At 43.5% G+C, this 13748-nt stretch overlaps 2 protein-coding genes across 8 annotated transcripts in view; one reads left to right on the forward strand and one right to left on the reverse strand.

Annotated features, from left to right (window-relative positions):
- The window catches only part of WAPL (WAPL cohesin release factor), a 138680-nt gene extending 129776 nt beyond the window's left edge, over positions 1–8904 (reverse strand). The window contains exons 1-2 of the mRNA XM_039381154.1: positions 8809–8904; positions 377–510 (exon numbers count right to left, since the gene is read on the reverse strand). The gene's annotated coding sequence lies outside the window, so the exon portion shown is untranslated. The remainder of the gene's footprint in view (positions 1–376; positions 511–8808) is intronic.
- Positions 8822–13748, forward strand: part of LDB3 (LIM domain binding 3) — a 122651-nt gene continuing 117724 nt past the window's right edge. For 2 of the 7 annotated variants that reach the window (XM_039381155.1, XM_039381158.1), the window contains exon 1: positions 9017–9294. The gene's annotated coding sequence lies outside the window, so the exon portion shown is untranslated. Of the gene's footprint in view, positions 9295–13748 lie in introns of all 7 variants that reach the window. The other 5 variants (XM_027734620.2, XM_039381161.1, XM_039381157.1 and 2 more) reach the window with 5 other exon arrangements.

The following is a 13748-nucleotide window of genomic DNA, read 5'->3' on the forward strand; positions in this document are numbered from 1 at the left end:
AGCATTCCTTGACACTCATCCCAGAGACAGCCCTGCTTTCAGTATCACCATCTTCTTCTAGTTTTCACTAGTTCACTATTCTAGCACCCCTTTCCAAGCAGGCCCCAATGCCCTCAGGTGCCAAAACCAGCATTAATTAAACACAGCCCCCTCCTGGCTTTTAAAAAAACGATGTATGATCCCACCTTAACAGGCAAACAGATGGAGTCTGGGTTTATAATAACCCTCCAACTGTGATTTTAAAATATGAACAGTTTTGATGCTGCTGTCCTCAGCTCAAGTCTCTGAGTAACAGAAGCACATGGCAGAACCCTTAATGCGTATTGATACATCTTATTCGAGGTGCTATTTTCCAGATGCACTTCTTTAAACTCACTTTCTGCTGCTGCTGCTGCTCGGTGAAGTAAGAAGAGAACTTAATCTGATGAAGGACAGAGCTGAGGTAGAAGCATCAGGCAGCTCGGTGGTTCATCACATTCACTGCAAAGATTCCTTTTGAAAGTCATTCCTCTGAAAAAGAAAAAGCCACACCAGTCTTTCAGATTTGGGATCATTATGTTCAGTTAGATGAGAAATAAATTTCACACAGTAAAAGCTGCTCTCTTTGGGCACTGTAGATACCATTTATTTCACCTATAGGAATTAAAAACATGTAAAAATATGATGTAAACTTCATTGCAATAAATCACACTCACTTTAATTCTCACTTTACTCCAAATTGCCATGGTAGAATATGCCCAAAGGCAAAGGAAGCAAATAAGAAAACACAATTCAGGATACCCATTAGCACTGCATCAAAATAAAGTGACCCCAAATAAACTGGGGAATTCTAAAATGCTGGAAAACACAGTAAGCTCATATGAAACAGGCCTCTTCTCTTTCCCATTGTGGGCCACTACCAGAAAAGGAACTCAGAGCTACCACCTTGTGTTAGATTTCTCCTTGCTCCTTTCACTGACTCAACCATCCTTGATTTTTTCTCATGTGCAGGAGCCAGACCACAGTGATTTCAGGGCTAAGGAGGCCACAGTACCTGTTACAGAGCTGTACTTTGCAGAGTCCCTTCATTATGCTGTTTCCTGAAACAGAAGAGTCCCCATCACAGCTGAACCTGCTCCATTTTTACTGAGTCACAGCACAAAGGCAGTTCCTTATTAAAGCAGTTCATGGACACGGCAATAGTGTGAGCTGCCTGAATTCCAGCTTTTAAACATAAAATTACTGCAGGAATTTTCAAAATAACACAGCTGACTGTCCACCATCACTGGAAGCCATTTCTGGGAAACATAGGAATTTGGGTTTCGATAAGATCAGAGCATTTCTTTAGTCAAATTATGGCCAAGGCCAAATGTTTTACCAGAACAGCCATACAGGTAGGAATGGCATGATACCAGCAAGAACTTACAGCACAAGGATTCAGCCACACAAAGTGGATCCTGGTGGAATCCAGGTTTCAGAGAGATGTAATTTCTCATCCACTATTCAAGGAGAATTCCCTGAACAGAAAATCATGGCAGTTAAACCGCTTCATGGGGAATTTTAAATCAGTTCTGAATTTTTTCAGTTAAAAATGATAAAACAAAACAAAACAAAAAGGCCCATGGCAATAAAGCAACACCCTCTAATAAGTACTTTGTGTCTTTGTGACTACTTGCTTAAGATTTTCACAATATTAGTATTCCTTCTCCAGTTTTGTAGCTCTCAAGATTGGAGACAGAGATTTGAAGAAGGATTCTTCTAGTGCAAAGGATATGCAGTTGAACTTCAGCCACTGAAACTCTTTGGAAGTCCCAGCCTAAGGACTAATGCAACACTCCCAACTATTAACATTTACAGTGCAAATTACACCACATTACACTCAAAATCTTGGTTCATTTGACAAGTCAAGAAGACCCTATAATGTTTCTATTTCAACATGTGACTAACTTGTAGGCACTTGTCTTTCTGCACTTCCTCCTTCCCAGAGCCAGTGGCTTGGTTCCAGCAGAATTATTTGACTTCAGTATAATTTGACTGTTACTAGTTTTTTTGATCTCAATTTGAAAGAGTTCATAAAAAGAAAAAAGCTCATCGCTGGAACTTTTATTCTGTTTCCTCTACAGCTGATATCCAGCATGTAAAGGAAAGGGCTGAGTAACAAAATATGATAAATGGAATAAAGAAGAAGACATTCTTGTCGACTTGTCTGGGAGCTCTGTTCTTGTTAAGTCGTGCACTGCTTTAAACAATGGGGCAATTGAAACAGGTTACTTATATAATAGAATCCTGAATTTCTATCCTACTTGTCCTTCTCTAGGCCACTGAAACTCAGTTGAAAAGCTTGGCTGACCCTAACCAAACTTTTTATTACTGAAATTGCCAATAAAGCTACACATTAAATTAATTTATTTTACTTGTTCTGATTGAACAGAGTTGGTCAAGAACATTTTTTTGACATGATGTGCCTTTCTCTACTAGTCCTTCATTCTGCTTCCTGCATGAAAACATTGTGCAAGGACAGAGCTGAAGGTTCCCATCTCATGAGCTGTACATTTCAAACCTGACCATCAAGAAATTCTAGGTTTTCCTTCCTCTCAACTGAGGAACAATCCTCCTTCACACTTTTCAAACAGGACAAAAATCACCTCTTGGGAGAATCAGGCTAAGTCAGCCAGCACATTCCCTCACCCTGCCCTTCTTGCTTGGAGTTCAGTTCCTCTGTTATTGTCAGCACAACCAAAAACACTAAGAAAGGAATGGGAAAATGTGTGAATGGAAACTAAGATGACCTTGGCTAAATCATTATTAAATAGCCAAGTCCTCGCCTGAAACAGTTCTGACACTGTATTTTGTTGGAACATTTGGCTACAGTCTCCTACCTTGAGTAGAAAATGTTTGGTTTTGCACATATTCTCTTGTGTGGATTTCTGTATCTGGCAGGGCAAAATGGAAGCATAAATGTACTAAATGAAAATTGTTGTGCTAGGTTTCAGTCTACTTTGTTCTATTTCCCTTTTAACATACATACTGCTACAACAATAGTTTACTCCAGTTATCTATTGAGGTGGTGGTGTTAAACAAATTTGCTTCATGCTTGAATAGACAGAAAAAATTCTGTCTGAATTGCAGATGCAACCCTTTGAAAAAAACCCATATACCAGCAGGCATTCTTCAGCGGCTGCTAAGTTAATTTTAAAATAATTATCTTTACCTGCAACTACAAAGGGGCCAAAATGACAAATTCTCAGAAAACTGTGGGTCATTTTGCTCCTTCTTTACTGCTTTGATGCAGTGAATTTATCAGCAGCAGAGCAAAAGATTTGATAATTCTGGTTTAAATGGGTGAGGTGGGCAGTCTTTCTTCATCGGATAATCTAATAACATATCCCTTTGTAAATACCTCTTTTAAAAGGTTCTGGGAATGTGTATTTTAATGCTCACACACTATTTTAGTGCTCAAGGAAAAGTGGTGCTTGAGTTAAGCCCTTATTTGGAAGAACCAACTGGGTCACAGTTTTCTCAGCAAAGTTTATCCTGGTCTTCAGATGTCACATTTGAAACTGTTTCAATAAATCAATAGCTCAACTGAACAAATCATCAGATCAAGGCACCAAGTAATCAAAATGAACCAGACTGACACTGAGCAGACACTGCTTGGGGTAAGTATCAGGCAGTCAGTTGTGAGTGAGAGTATGGCATTAACTCTCTCCGGGACCTGGCAATTCAATTTAGTGCAGTGCTCAAGTTTATCTGTAAAAGGGCCTATCATTTACTCTTGGAGTGCTGCAAGGCCAGATTAGGAAAGTTTTGCATCAAGGCTGCAACCTGTAACCTTTTTTCCACACTCAAATAGAAAATTAGCAGTGCTGTTATAAGAAAGATGTAATAATGGATTAGTCAGCCTTTAACTGAGAGATGCAGAGAGATATCCAGGGAAACAGGTGGGAAAAGATTCACCTTTCCCTTGATATAAATAGCATGCATTTAAAACTGGATATTTACAGTTGAACAGCGAGACAAAATTAAGAGGCCAACATTTATTTAGACAAACTAAGTTAAAATATTAAACTTTAGGAGAATTTCAGCTTTTCTTCTGTATAAAATCAGAGCACTTTGAGGCTGGATTGGCCCCAAACACGAAAGCAATGAGGGTTATAAGTCAAGCAGCATTGCTGGGGGTCATCCTGTTGACAGTCCATCTTGAATTACCTCCTGCCACAACTGTTTTCACCCTGTCCTAGGAATGTTATGGTAATAATATAGCCCAGGGTAATGACAAAATCAGTCCAAGGAGGTTACCACGTGGACAGCCTTCTCTTTAATGTTTGAGCAACACTCTAGAGTTGCAATTCACAATGTTTTATTGAACTGTATGTTGACATTTTGACTGGTTTGTTTGCATGTTTGTTTGCTCTTGTTTGTGGGCAAATTTAGGAACTCTGCAAAACTACTAAAACTGAAAACGGGAACAATGAATATCTTATAAGGGTAAAATTACTAAAGTAGAGTCACTCTAAAAATATGATTCTTGTCTGAGCTGTGCTTGCTACATTTTCCTAATATTTTCTGGAAAATTTCTGCAAAATAAAGTAATTTTGGAGATCCAAAGTATTAGATTCCTTTGGCAGCTTTTTTGCCAATGCCAAAACACAAACCCATGGGAATCAGACTGTTAACTGGACATACCTATAGTCCTAATTTTAAAGAAATTCCTTCCAGTCTTTTCTCAGAAGGGAAAATTGTGAGTTGTCTTGCAAGTGGCCCACTCATTTGCCAGTGACAGAAGGAACAGACCCCTTCATCTCCTGGCCCCTTACACAGCATGTGCAAAGGCCTGTGAAAATCAGAACTGCTGGGCAATAAGCAATCACAAATGGAACGGCCTCATTTACTGGAGCTGTCACAGTCTGGGTAAATGACAGTGCAAATGCAGCCCAGATCTGCTGTCCTCTAAATGTCAGCAGTTCTGCCTGAACAGTCACATCGGCAGCACCACAGAGAAGTAACACCTGCACAGCCCCTCCCAGCCGAAGGCAGTGTCTCCTCACCGGTTACTCGTTACTCAGAAAGCCACACTCATCACGGGCTTATTTCTGAGCTTGGAACTGTAGCCCCTTCAGCTGGGCAGGGAATGAGATCAGCTGTCAAAAGCATTATCCTGGGAGAAAGCACATCCAGACTTTGTGCTGCAGTGATGTAGTTTCCACGCTAACTTTCCTCACACCATCATTGGTGAGGAACCCTTAGGTAGCCAAGGAGGCCAAACTTGTTGGGTATCAATCATTCTTTTAAGTTTCCATCCATGGTGGTTGTTCCTTTAGTTTAAAGTTACTGCAAATAAACTGTGCAGACAGCTTATTAAAATACCTCATAAGCCTAACGAAACCATAATGCAGAAATTTATGGAAAACTAAGGGCCTATTTACAAGGAAAACAATGTTTCTGTGACTGATCTGAAGCTGAACAGCTAATGAAACATCTGGGGGGATCAGATCATGATCAGAAGAAAGGACAGAAGACTGGGAGAAAGACTTGCAGAAACCACAGAATTTGCCCTTGACAGAACTGTCTAAATTGCCCAGGCTGGAGTGAAACTCATGGGTCAAAAGCAAATCACCCCGAGTCACTGAGGAAAATGGACAGCTAAATCTATTAGTAAGCTACTTTTCCAGAGAGCAAATAGGATTGTTTGCACAGGATGGCCTGGCCAGTGTAGTCTCAGCCTTCAGCTTTTCACACTAAGAGGTGATCCTGAAGGTGCTTCACTGAACTATTCCAAGGTTATTGGTAGGTAAGCAACGCATTTCTGAAACATTATTTAAAATAGCAGTTTAATACTGTCACTAGTGCTTCCTAGAAAAGTAGGACAGAGAATTTTGTCCCTCCAAAAGACAGGCATAGGTTTCTGGGAATGAGTTTGAAGGCTCTTTTAGAGAGTGCTGAGCAGGTAGAGCTCTCATCCTTTCAAATTCCCTTGCTCTGAGTGACAGTGACTTTAATGAGCAACAGAGGTGCTCACCTGTTTCATCCTGTTTCAAACAAAACCAAAACCAAAAACTGATCTGCCACTTATCAGAACAGGAGTATGGGCCAATTTCCAGTCATCCTTGCTGATGCATTTACTGGGCAGCAGAAAATCAGGTTGTTGAAGGCCTAGGAAAGGTTCAGGTACAAGCCCTTAAATATGATTTTTTTCTATCACATGTATAATGGAATAATCTAATAGATCATCATAAAATAAACATAACTTCCCACCATCTGGATTATGTTTTCCAGCCTAAGTCATCAGGTCTGCTACTTTACAGGTTGCTTTGTGGTCATTTTGCAGCTTTTGTTATTCAAAGAGGGCTTCTCAGAAACAGAAGAGTCGGTGAGAAATTCAAAGAATTACAAAGAGATACAGCTGACTTCAAGGATAAGAAAGCATGTTTTTTCATCCTTATATTTGTTAACTCATATCCCACTGCAAAAAACCCCTGACGACCAAAACTCCCACCCTTAAACACCCTACTGAGTGTCTGAGCAGGGTTTTAAATGCACATGCAGTATATGATGAAATTATTACAGAGCACACAGAAGAGGTGCCTAGACATGTACCACAGAAAGTCAAATCATATTCTGCCCTTATTTTATTCTAACTAATCTTCCTAAAGAGAATCAAACAGCCTTGATGCAAAAAGGGTATGAACTTGTGAAGGAGGGACATGCACATCACAGTTAAAGCATTATTCATAGCTTTTAAATTAAATATTTCTTGAAGTTCTGAAGCTTTCAGCCAGAAGAGGAGAAGACATCTAGGTCTTTTGTTATACCAACTTCAGGATCAAATAATCTCTTACTTGAAAAGCACCTTGGTTACTCCCTGCAAATATCCACTATGTTCACTAATTGGTAGATATAGAAATATCTATTATCATCAGAGTTAGTTAGTATCATTATTTGTGAATGAAGATACACAAAGTTTAAATAAATTGCTCTGAGTAAATTTCCTATATTTTTCCAAACAGTTTCACTGCTGCCTCAAGACTAATCTGAGGCAATGGTTCATAGTTCTGACAACTGTAATAAGAAGCAATCCTAAAAAAAAAATACTTCGGTATTTCCATGGTTTGAGGTGTCAGTAGCTTCAAACATCCATTTTAAAATCAATTTTCTAATTGCTTTCTTTATTAAAAGAAAAAGTGAATATGCCGCTGTCAGCAGAATCACTTTTTTCCCTTATGAGATGTATAATTTTAGCTATGAACAAATTTTGGAAAAGGTGATATCTACTACGCTGTTGAAAAGTAAGTGATCTATAAAACTGACTGTGCACTACTCTGTGGGATGCTTTTCTTCCTTCCACAGCAACCATCCCATTATTTCTGTTTTGTCATATTTTGTAGGGGTGGTGAGGGAGAGTATAAGCTGCAAGGATTTTGCTTTTATAATCCGTGGTAAAACTGATCTGCTCTATTTGCATGTTGCCTTCACATAAACTGCATTGTTTTGTGGTAATTATTGGTAACTTCATGCTCCATGGAAAGCAATGTATTCAGGCATTTGACAAGATGCAAAATGTTTCCTTTGGGGATGTAAGCCAACTTGTCAATGGAATATTTTTGCAACTATCATTGTTACAATCCGTATGAATATGAACTTTGGCCAAATATAAATACAGAAATCATTTAGATTATGTTTTCCTGGCCTGGTCTGTGCACCCCGTGTGTTGGACCAAAACAGCCCACTTCGTATGTAGCACAGTCAGTACTTCAAGAGTAAAGAGACTTTAGGTTCCATAGGACAAGAAGCACTAAACTTGAATTCTTTTGAGTAGGCTGGAGCTGAGAAAGCGGTCAAAACGGTTGTGTATTTCAGCGATTTATTCCCGCACACGACCGGGGAGGAGCTTTCGGACTCCGAAGCTGTGGCGGACCCGGCTCCGCGCAGCTCCCGGGGCGCGGATCCCGCCCTGTCCCTGGTGCTGACGGGGGGCAGAGCCCGGCGAGCAAACCCCGACCCCGGCACAGCCGGCATTCCTGGTGGAGCCCAGCGCGGTGCCACTGGGACGGGAGCTTCCCAGCCCGGGGAATTTTCACTCCTGGGCAAATCCCAGGGGGCTCAGACGGGGCACCGCCCGCGTTTCCAGTGCTTTGACGCTCGGGAACATCTTTCCTTTCGACGCTTGGGAACGGTCTTTTCCTTTTTTATTGTTAACAAACTCATAAAGCAGCGGCTCCGTCACTGCACTGAGAAAACAGCTGGATTCCTGGAGAATATTTCGGGAAGCATAACATAAAAAAGAAGAAACCCAAACCACCACCCAGCACTACCGAACAGAGGGATATGTGGAGAGGGATGCTTGGTCCTTGACAGCACTCAGCAGCCATGTGAACGCACCGCCAGGCTCAGTATCTTAATTTATCTCGGTATCACTATCCTGGTGGGCAGTCACGTTGCTCGTTTTGCATTTTTTGTCTTCCAAACCCTTTGTCTCCTCTCGGGACGTGGCTTTAACTTTTCCACTCAGTTAAAACGACCATCACCTATCAACACCAGTGAATCGGCGGGGGTAAACAACCTCACTTCCACTTTTCTTACGAGGCAATGAGTGAAATCAGCGATTTCGCTCGGCGAAGGGGCTGAAGGCTGCGGGCTCCAAGCCCGCACGGCGCTAAAGCACATGCTGGAGCTCGGGCAGGACAGCAGCCCCTCCTGCCGCCCCGCGCCGCCCTCCCGAGCGCCGCCGGTCCCTCCCGCGGGCGCGGCCCCCCCGCTCCCGCCGCCATTTCATCCCTCGCATCCTTCCCTGAGGGCGCTCACACGCGGGCCGCCCGCCCCCCGGGATACCTGCTGCCGCTCCCCACAGCTCTGTGTCACCTTCCCGCTCCGCCACGGCGGCCCCGCGGTGCTCTCGGCTCACACGCGGGCATTTGCACGCCGCGGGCAGCGCTTTCTCGCTCACCGGCCCCTGCGCTACCGCCCGCGGCGGGAAATCCCCCTCAGCGCGCCCCGCCCGCGCGGCGCCCCCGCGCGGCGGCCCCGGGGAGCGGCCCCTGCCCTCGGGCGGTGCCCGTGCCCGGCCGCTTTAACAGCCCCACCGGGGCGGCAGCGGCGCTGCCCTCCCCGCGGGGCCGGGCGGGCTCAGCGCTGCCCTGGGCTCCGCTCCCCTCGGCCCCGCTGCCCGGCCGATGTCCGTGGGTGCGGCAGCCGCGGCTCCCGCGGGGGCGGGCCCCGCGCCCGGTGGCCCCGGCCCACGCAACGCGGCGGCGGCGGAGGTGAGGGGGGCGGCCCGGAGGGACCGCTTGGTTACTCGGGACACCGCAGGTGGGCAAGGTGGGTGCGCCGCGACCACGGAGTTTCCGTAGTGGAATGTGTTGCCCCGGAGAGCCTTTGCTGGGAAGGCAGAAGTGAGCGGGCGAGGCGTTTGGGAGGCTGCCTTGTCATCTTGTGCCTACGGGCACACCGCTGCATCAGTGCGGTGCAGTGATCCCCTGAGCAATCTGCGATGGCCAAATGACGCTGATGGCACAGGATCCTTCTCCTAAGCCCCGCTGAGCGCTCTCTGCGCTGTGCCAAACCCCGGCCGTCCGGACAGGAGCCAGCGCTGTCAGCGGTGCTGTGACCTCGATGGCAAAGCTCAGCCCCCGCTCTGTGCGGAGCTGATGGTGACCTGCACGCAGCCTCTGTAGCTGTTCTTGGGTCTGTTGGGGTTTGTTTGGGGTTTTTTTCATTCGCTATTTCTCCCTTTCTAGGGGAAAACAGTCGTTTAGGATTCCCTGCAACAAGGCACAAATTACAGGAGTCACAGGCTTGCTGTAAACTTTCCTGGTTTCAGCCCACAGTTGGAAAAGAACAACGAAAACTGAATGGCAATGTATTTGACAGCCTTGTTTTTCTTCTCCAAGTACCTGTATTAGAAACTGAGCTCTGCATTTTAATCCAGTTGCTGCTGTTGATACATTTTGTCACTTAAAACTGGTAACCTAAGCTCTATGGTTACATATGTAAACAGGAGATGGTTAAACCACCAGGTGCTTAGGTGTTCTTTACCTTAAAAAAGAAATTTTCTTATCTTGGGAAGGTAGGTGCCATGGAAATGTTAAGTATTACATGATGTAGTGACTGCCTTTAAAAACAATAACTGAAAAGCTGATAAAATGAGAACTTAGTTACATACACTCAAGTCTTTGCAAACACTCTGGACTGGTATCCTTCTCTTCTCTTGGGACTCTGTCTTTCCACAGATTTCCAGTTTAACACAGTTACCAAAAACTTTTCAAATCTTTTAAAAATCAATTCAGAGTACACTATGTTGTATATCAAATCTTTTGTGGTAGCAGAAAGATGTGCAGGGGGAAAAGGCCATGCAGGAGAGGAATAAAGTGTGAAATATCATTTTTTTTTGTAAAGGTGAAAGTAGTTCATGGTGAAGGATCTCGAGGAGAGGGTAAACAGCAAATTTGATCAATTGGTAAAGTGATACTGGCAGCAACAAACAGGCAAGCAGGAAACACTGGAGCTGCATTTCTGAAGGCATTGTATTACAGGGAAGGGAGATAATATTCTGTCATTATGTTGCTCTAGCATATCTCCCCAGAAATACTGGCTTTTGTTGGAACCCACAAAGCACATTAATAGAAATGTATTGGCAAAGTAGAATGAGATGAAGCAAACTGTGGTAGAAAATTTAGCTTCTTGGGAAAGATCAAAATGCAGGACTTAGGACAACTTGTTAAAGGTGCTAAAAGGAATTCAGAAATACTAAGTTCTGTGAGAATCGAAGGATTTTGATTCAATAGGTCAAACAAAGCTGTACATGGAAGTAAAAGGAGGATTAACTCAACTTAGAGCTCAGCAGTGAAGGAAAGGGGATTGCAATGAGCTCTTTTGCATTGTAGAATAGCCTTACTTTGGAAGCAATATTGAACTTGTGCTGAACTTGTGGGAAAAAAATCTTTACTCTTGGTAATTACTTTTATATTCCATTTGGCATTGGCAAGGTGGGAATTCAGAGTTAAAATTTTTTACATCTCTGAAGTGTCAGTTTCAAACTCTTTAGCACTGCTTAGCCAATGTATGCTTTGTACTGTGGATCACTCCCCAAATAGTGTTGTTGATTCCACATGAAATGTAATTAACGCTGGGTTAATTCAAAATTTTTGAAAACTCTAGGATTGCACATATCAGTCAACCAGTACAAAGCTTGGGTTTTCTTCATGCATCTGTGTAGTGAGTAGTTTCTTCCAGGCTCCATTCTCCTTGCTTTTCCACTGTTCTGAAAGAATGTAGATAATCATACTGGGGACAGTGCAGGAATCCATGGGACAGAAAGGGCTTGTTTGTCATAAAGCCGAATGCTGCCTTCTCATACTGCCACTCCCTCAGGTGAGGGAGACTGAAACAAAGGCAGACAATCTTCTTTTCAGGTTTTTTTACCCCTAAAGGAATGTTGAATATCTTTTTATCAAATAGGAAATGATAGTTTATTCCTGTGGCGTGCAAGTCTTTCACTTGGCTAAAGAAAAACATAAACCATGACCTTGTATGCATCTTTTTATGTGCCATAGATGCACAGTATATTGCAGATCAGAAGTCAAACTCTAAGCAATCTGCTTCTGAAATCCTTAATGATACAAATGATACAACCAGGTTGCTGCAGTAACAGTAGTTCAAGGCTCCTCTATGCACACGTTTACTCCTGCAGCTAAAATATAACCCGTGAGTAATGCGTCCAGCTCCATGAAGTAGTAGCAACTTTAACAACTGGAATTTCCATTACTTGTTTCCTCCCACCTTTATTTAGCTTTGACACCGGTGGGTTTGATTTCATTCACTCCATGGCTGTGCTCTCCCAAGCATGCAGCCGTCGCTCTCCTGAAGCCGGTGCACTGTAATGTGTCACAGTGTGGGCTCCCAGCACGTGGGGATTGTTTCCGCCAGTGTAACATCTCTGATGCAGTTGTGGCAGGACAGCTCTGCTCAGGCTCAGAGGCATTTGCTGGAGGTGGTGGCACTCTCCCCTGCTGTAGAGCCTGGTGCCCATCCAGCTTCCTCCCAGCTGTTCCCATCAGTCAGCTGGGAATAGCTCGGGATGGGGCGGGGCCTGGTGAGCTCTGGACAATTCTCTGCTTTGATATGTGTGGAGAAAATGTCACCCTGCTCCTGGAATATGTTTTTTGTTTAAATGTCAGTCCTTACATCAGTGACCTCATCTGACTCAGCACAGCTTCTCTCTGAAGGGAGGGAGCTATGAGCAAATCACAGATTTTGACATGGCAGGAGAATGTAGGGAAGAAGGCACACCAAGAGAAACAAAATACTGTTATCTGAGCAAACAAAAAATGAGTTTTGGAACGGTCTAACAGGCAGTTACGTGAAGCAACTAAAAATCTAAACATCACAAGCCTCTGAAAAACAAGGGGACTGTCTATTATGTACACACAGTTTCTTGCAACCTCAGGTTTCCCAGAAGGTGTTGCTGAGGTCTGTGCTGATAGCTGTGATGACACTGTACCTGCTGCCCTTTTGAGAACAGGGTGGGGTTGAACCAGCCATCTGGGTGGATCGCCAGCTTTCTTATTTAGAGGCTCATTGTATTGAAAGTCTGTAGAAAGTGAGACCTATGCTAAATGTCCCTAACAAATGGAGCTGTGACTACGGCATGAGCCTCTGTAGCATTTTAACTTCATTATTAAGCAGAGAACTTTCTCTAGGCAGGCAGAGGGGATTACAGACACAGGAGGGAAACGACTTATGGAGGCCTGGAGAAAGAAAACTGTGGAATGTTTTTTTCTCCAAATTGCACTTGGTAGTGATAGAGCTGTGGTCCTGTGGTGTTGAAGGGGAATGTTGGCCAGGAGTCTGGCATATCCTCTCCACTTTCCTCTTAAAAGTGCCAAGCTATGCTGAACATTCATGCAGACACAGACAGAAACCAAAGGAGTAGGAACAAGTGACCTTAGTTTAACGTTTCATTCAAATGACAGAGCCCCTAATGAGATTCCCACTCTAGTTTCTTAGCACACCACCCAGCCTGAAGGATCTCTCAGATCCTTTCAGATGTCCTAAACTGATAAGGGAATGGCATGTTATAGATGTGAAAGTAGGACAGAAGCACATAGTGTTTGATTAAACAGCATCTCTGTTTCTTAATTCTTAGCTCTGTTCAGCTTGCTGTGCAGTTTTATTCTGTTCTGGGTTTCGTTCCCCCCCTCACCTTTTTTTAAGCTTTTTTTTCTATGAATGACTGAAGGTTTAGGTATCAGAAGGTAACATGCACAGAATTCACAGTCCATAAAACTGTAACTTTTCTTCTAATACCTATTTAGGTGATACTGTCTTTACTAGTGAAGCCATGACTTGCTATGTTTATCTTACTCCTGGTAAAGAGTTCTGTTCTCCTGAACCCTTTAAATGGAGCCAAGAAAGGGCACTAAACCAGCAGTCAATTCTTAGGAAAAGGAAAGAAATACTGCAATGAGAATTTATCTTCAAACTTGGGTGTACATGTGACTTTCTAAAAAAAAAATAAATTCAGTACTAGATAAACTGGCAGGCCTGGAAACTCTGCCATTTGAAGTCCAACAAGTCAGTTTTGTCTCTCCTCAAAGTCGTCATCCAAACATCACTGGTTCTGGACTCATAGAGGACAGCTTATAAATCCTCTTGATGTAAATCAATACCTTAGAGGTATTTGTGAGACATCAAAAGCCCATCTTCTTCTCAGGCTGTGTCTTGCTATTTGCCTTAGTTTTGATTTGGGCCAGTTCTGCTGGCTTGGGGTAACT

The sequence above is a fragment of the Pipra filicauda genome, unplaced genomic scaffold (assembly GCF_003945595.2).
Source record: "Pipra filicauda isolate LSUMZ 115617 unplaced genomic scaffold, ASM394559v2 scaffold214_size1419223_pilon, whole genome shotgun sequence".
In the NCBI taxonomy this organism is placed as follows: Eukaryota; Metazoa; Chordata; class Aves; order Passeriformes; family Pipridae; genus Pipra; species Pipra filicauda.